Source organism: Coenobita brevimanus, chromosome 60, assembly GCF_032717465.1.
Source record: "Coenobita brevimanus isolate Jiangsu-jjx chromosome 60, ASM3271746v2, whole genome shotgun sequence".
NCBI lineage: Eukaryota > Metazoa > Arthropoda > Malacostraca > Decapoda > Coenobitidae > Coenobita > Coenobita brevimanus.
The window spans coordinates 1,199,516-1,205,515 of record NC_137013.1 but is presented as its reverse complement, the minus strand read 5'-3'; positions in this window follow the sequence as shown (position 1 = coordinate 1,205,515).

The following is a 6,000-nucleotide window of genomic DNA, read 5'->3' as shown; positions in this document are numbered from 1 at the left end:
CTGTGGTATGTGTGGTGGGTGTGTTGTGGTAGTGTGGTGTGATGGTGTGGTACATGTGCTGGTGTGTTGTGGTGTGGGAGGATGCATTACACTGTGGTATGTGTGGTGGGTATCTTGTGGATAGTATGGTATGTGTGGTGAGTGTGTTGTGGTGTGGGAGGATGCATTACACTGTGGTATGTGTGGTGGGTGTGCTGTGCTAGTGTGGTATGATGGTGTGGTACATGTGTTGGTGTGTTGTGGTGTGGGAGGATGCATTACACTGTGGTATGTGTGGTGGCTGTGGTGTGGTACGTGTGGTGAGTGTGTTGTGGTGTGGGCATAGTGGATTCACTTGTATTTTGTATTGACACTGAAGCAGAGAATGATGATGGCTGTGTTGATGTCTGGTATACTCATGTAACTCTAAGGTGACATATTTACATGTTTTTGCCGCTTTTTTCACATTACTCATTGACCATCCATCCATCCATCATCCAATCCTACACTGCCCCATGAGGAGCGTAGGAGCCTGAGGCTAGGCAGTGGGTCCCGACATTTAAGATGAGAGTGACCAGTCTCACTCATCCCTGACTGGCATTACGTGAGCAGTAAACCCCAACCATCCCTTGGATATAAACCTTCACCGGCTCAATCCGATCGGATCGCTGTAATTACCCACTAAACCACCAGGCGCCAAAATTTGGTTATATGGTTACCTCCCAGCGTAGTAAATGGTTTCCTGGTGTACAGGAAACCATTTGGCTTGTCACTCAGTGTAGAGTCACTCACAGGCTGAAGGAAGAGGTAAGAATGAAGGAAAGAAAGGTAGAAGAGGGAGTGTAAAGTCACTTGTAGCCAGAAGGACGAGGAAAGAAAGAGGTAAAGACAAGAGAAAGGAAGTAAATAAGGAAGGAGGAGAGGAAAGGGCAAACACCCGAGAGCAGCACTACATCGAGTGAGTGGATGGTATATAAGTGTCCCCCCAAAACTGAACATATAAAAGTTGTGAGTTTTGTTTTTTTTGTATAATGCCATCAAAAAGTAATTCCTCATTTAATAATTGATATTTCTGTAATTTGCTGCTAGGTGAATATTGCTTGAAGTTTGGGTTAGGTCCCAGCAAGAGGGACTTTTTCTCAAATATTTAAGAGTCATTTTCAAGACAGCAACTAAGTATAAAGATATGAATTAGTGTTAGATTTAAATTAGTAACACTTTTAGATTAATTAACCTTGATCCTTCACAGCACACTTTTGAGATTAAGAAGCATGCGAAAATTGTTTGTATTTTGACTCAGATCAATAGAGGAACTGTGCATAGTGAAAGTATCAGAAATGAGGAATTACTGATATGAGTTTCATAGGTTTTTATTATTATTATTATTATTACTATTATTATTATTATTATTATTATTTTACTCTAACAACAGTTTCTGAAACTTAAACTAATGATACGTCCTGTCGACGTTATGCTACAAATTTGAGTGTTATTCCTTGTGTATTTTATATTTCAGATGTTGATTGTTATGTATTGTTTTAGGCTTCCTCCCTCACTCCACTCGCCATTCATCTTCTCCTCCCTTTTCTTCTCTTTTCTCCTCTCCTCTTCCTTCCTTATCCTCATCATACCATCCATCCAAACTCCCAACCAGGACTTGGAGCGGTGGCGTCTTCGCCATGGGTCTACCAACCAGAGTGGTGGTGTCTTCCCCTTGGGTCTACCAACCAGAGGCTGTCGAAGCAGAAGAGGAGGACAGCATGTGGGTCAAGCCACCGCAAACTGCTCCCGGCCCCTCACGGGGTCTGAGAACCTGGAAGTGGCTTCGGTCGCCCAGGCAAGTACCACGTCTCCCAACACAACACACACAATAACACCGTTTTTTCTACACCGAGAAATGACTCCCCGGCTGTCATTTCTCGACGACTTCTAGCCAGGGACATTGAGAGCAATCCAGGACCCACCAACAAATACATATGTCCAACATGCTCAAAACCTAACACGTCGAGCTGACAGACAAAGAGTTCATTTCAGTGCAGTTCCTTGAAGAACTGGACCCATTACACCTGCACAACACTTGCATCCAGAAAACATTACACAAACACGTGGACCTACTCCTTATGTTCCTTCCCCCCACCCACTAACCCCCCCACCAATCCTACTCCTACTTCCTCCACGCCTCAGCCAAACCCATCGATCCTTCCCACACCATCCAATCCCCCAACCCCTCCCATTCCTCTCCTGTCTAATTCACCCCAACCTTTATCTCCATCACAACCTTCTCCTACCCCTTCCCCTCCACCCACACCACCTCCACCCCGTGCTGCAGCAGCCAACACACATCGCACACACAACATAAACATCCTTCAGTTAAACATAGATGGCATAAACATGAAAAAACAAGAACTCACACAATTCATCAAACAACAAATCATACACAGTGCCATCTTACGAGAAACAAAACTACACAGAGCACAGAAAACACCCACATTTCATAATTTCACCACCATTCGACAAGGCCGGGCCGACGGCAGTGGTGGTGGACTCATCACCCTGGTACACAAATCCATCAACTTCTCAGATACCAGTGCACACAGTCACTTCTCCCTCCACATGACACCACAACAGAAATACAATCAGTTTAAATACACACTGTTAACAAATCACACATAACAATCGCCTATACACATATTCCCCCCCAGTCGTCTCCCGCAGTACCACACAATTACTTTCCACAAATACTTGTACACCGCATCACTAACACACCCAACATCATCCTGGGTGGTGATTTCAACGCCAAGGCGTCGGCCTGGCATGTCAACACCCTGACACAGACAGAGGTCTGGTACTACAATCCCAAACAGATAATCTTTTCACACTCAATAATCTCCATCAACATACCCATATCTCACACCAAGCCCTCTTCCTCCCATCATCCCCAGATATCACCTTTGGTTTCCAAACCTCGCCCCCGCAACATCCTGGAGAGTGGTCAAAACCCTGGGATCTTATCACTTCCCAGTCATCATCACTACCAGAACCAGAATCACCCCAGCTGGCCACAGTCACACATACACTAATTATAAGAGAGCTAACTGGGAGGCCTTCACAACTGAAACAGAGCAACACTTTGAAACATAAACAGTACATCCATCACAAACATCAACACTGCTGTGCACACTTTCAATACAGTTATTCAAAATGCAGACAAAAAAACACATCCCTAGAGGCAACAGAAAGACACACAACCCCGACTTCACACCGGAAATTCAAGGCCTCATCAATCAACGCAGCACACTACGACACTCCCCAACACCCCAAACACAAGACACCGTACAACAAATACAAGAACTCAACACTCAGATAAACAATAAAGTATCAGAACAGCAAACACTAAATTGGAATAATTATCTCCAAACACTTGGCCACAAAACAAACACCAGCAAACTCTGCAAAACACTAACAGCATCACACTCTCCAACAGCAACACTACACTCTCACATGCCGCCATCACAACAACAGACACCATACCTTCAAACAAACAACAAGCAAACACTCTTATCAATCACTTTTCACACATCAGTCATCTAAACCCCCATCGCGACGACCAACGTATCATCCGACGTAAGAGACAGTTCCCCACAGACCCAGACCTTGCACCCTCCACTTACAACCAGACGAAGCACACCATTAGCAGCCTTAAGCACTCATTGGCCTGTGGACCAGACAACATAAGCAACATACACCTTAAACATACTGGACCACAAAGCATACAAGCACTCACCAACTTTTCAAACTACAGCTACTCACACAACACGATACCCAACATCTGGAAGCGTGGTACTATCATCACTATCCCCGAACCCAACAGAGACTGTATGTTGCCTTCCTCTCACTGCCCTATCACACTCTGCACCCCCTCCAGAGTCACCGAATGGCTAGTATTACATTTAGTAACACAAGTGCATGGGACAGCCCGGCAGGGATGATTGCTTGCCTAAGGTCTGCTCAGTCAAACAGATCAGGGTTTCCCTACAGTGCTACTACTACATAAGCATTTGTTAACAGTCGTGTGCCCTAAAACATGGTATCCTGAAGCTTTCCATATGATAAATATTTTTGCCGGATGTATTTTGAACCACTTACCTATGATGTTCAAACTTTAGCAGCTTGATTTCTGAGTTAGTAAGTGACCACAAACTCAAGTACTTCCCACAGTCCCAAGGATCATTCAAGAGATGGTATTAGACCATGCTGTTATTGTGCATTTTTCGACCCAAAAACTGTTATCATGTGCTGGAGTTGGGTGCTGCTGGCAACAATGATGCAATATCTGTGGTTTTTGATGCCTTCAAGGAATTCGAAGATGCAGCCCTACTTGAAGAATTAATCCCACTCCCAGTTGGAGGAGACCACTAGCACTCCTCCCCCTAGCCTTGGAACCCCGTCCTTCAAGCCCATCTCAAGTCTTTCAATGTGTTTCTTCCTTGTTATGCTATTTTTATCACTTTCTGTTAACGTGACTATGCCTATGTATGTTTCTGGTGCTTACCATGACAGTATGAGTGGGTCTGTCCATCCATCATCCAATCCTATGTTGCCGCATGAGAAGCGTAGGAGCCCAGGGCTAGGCAAGTTGATCCTGATAGTTAAGATGAGAGTGACCAGCCTTACTCGTCCCTGAGTGACACTGTGTGAGCAATAAACCCCAACCACCCCTTGGATATAAATCTGCACAGGCTCAATCCAATTGGAGCGCCTTAATTTCCCGCTAAACCACCAGGAGCCATAATCTGGTCATATGGTTACCACCCAGCATAGTAAAAGGTTTCCTGGTGTACAGGAAACCATTTGGCTTGTCACTCAGTGTCGAGTCACCCACAGACAGAAGGAAGAGGAGAGAATGAAGGAAAGACAGAAGAGGAAGGAAGGAAAAAAGGAAGGAAGAGAGGAAGGGGCATTCACCCGAGAGCAGCACTACACCAAGTGAGTGGATGGTGTCAGTAAACTTATGATCATCAAAGTACTTTAGCACGTAAGTGGCACCTTTGGCTGGACTTTCTAAAAGCTACAGTGGAATGTAAAAGATTAAGACAAACTTTGGTTAATGATGGATAGTTCATTCTGCAATGTCATCAGGATGTAAAAAAAAAAAAAAAACGTTGCTTACATATGCTCAAGTGATGCTCTACTGTAATTCAGACACGGGGGGAATACTAAAAGTGGCATTTATAACATTTCTGATTGAGGAGGAAATCAGTAGAAAGATGTCAAACTCTCATCATCAGGTACCTCAACATAAGATTTCTGAGAAGCATATCAAGGATTTACAGATGTTTGAGAAATGTTACTCGGATGGTAGCTCCTTAAACTAAGTACAGCACAACAGATGTACTAATGTACTAAATGAAACTGCACCTCACAAACTCATGTTTCTAACAACCATCCCACAGACTGCAAAACTGTGTTCATCTTTGGGCTGTGTTTCAGTACACCCTCCCCCTGCACACTACTTGACAATGGTAATTGCTCACCTTCTCTTCCTATGCTTTTCACTCCCTCTCTTCATCTTGATCATTATTTAGTCCTTAACCTATTTGCTGTAGTCCCAGTAAGCATTTCAGTCATGTTAACTCAAGATGATTTGTTTGTTTTAGGGAAATTCTAATTGTTAAAGGACTGAAGTCTTTTACTAATCCCTGGAATTATTCACTTAACAAAAAATTGCCCAAATTCAGCCTGAATGAAATATTGATGTGTATCTAAGGAAGTGAAAAATGGAAGAAATGGAGTTCCCCCGAGCTAAGTCCTGTATTGGACTATATAGCCCCGCTAGGGTTACAGGAGCGAGCTACCACTCCCAGCACGGCAGCCCAGGCGAGGCTCGAACTCGCAATCCCCCTTCTCTCTCCTTGCCTTCTTCAAAATATGGTCTACCTTTGACTATTCAGATGCCAGTCTAGAAGATGGGTCAGTTGTGGAAATGGGAGTAATGGCCATGGTTACCCTCTTTAACCAGAG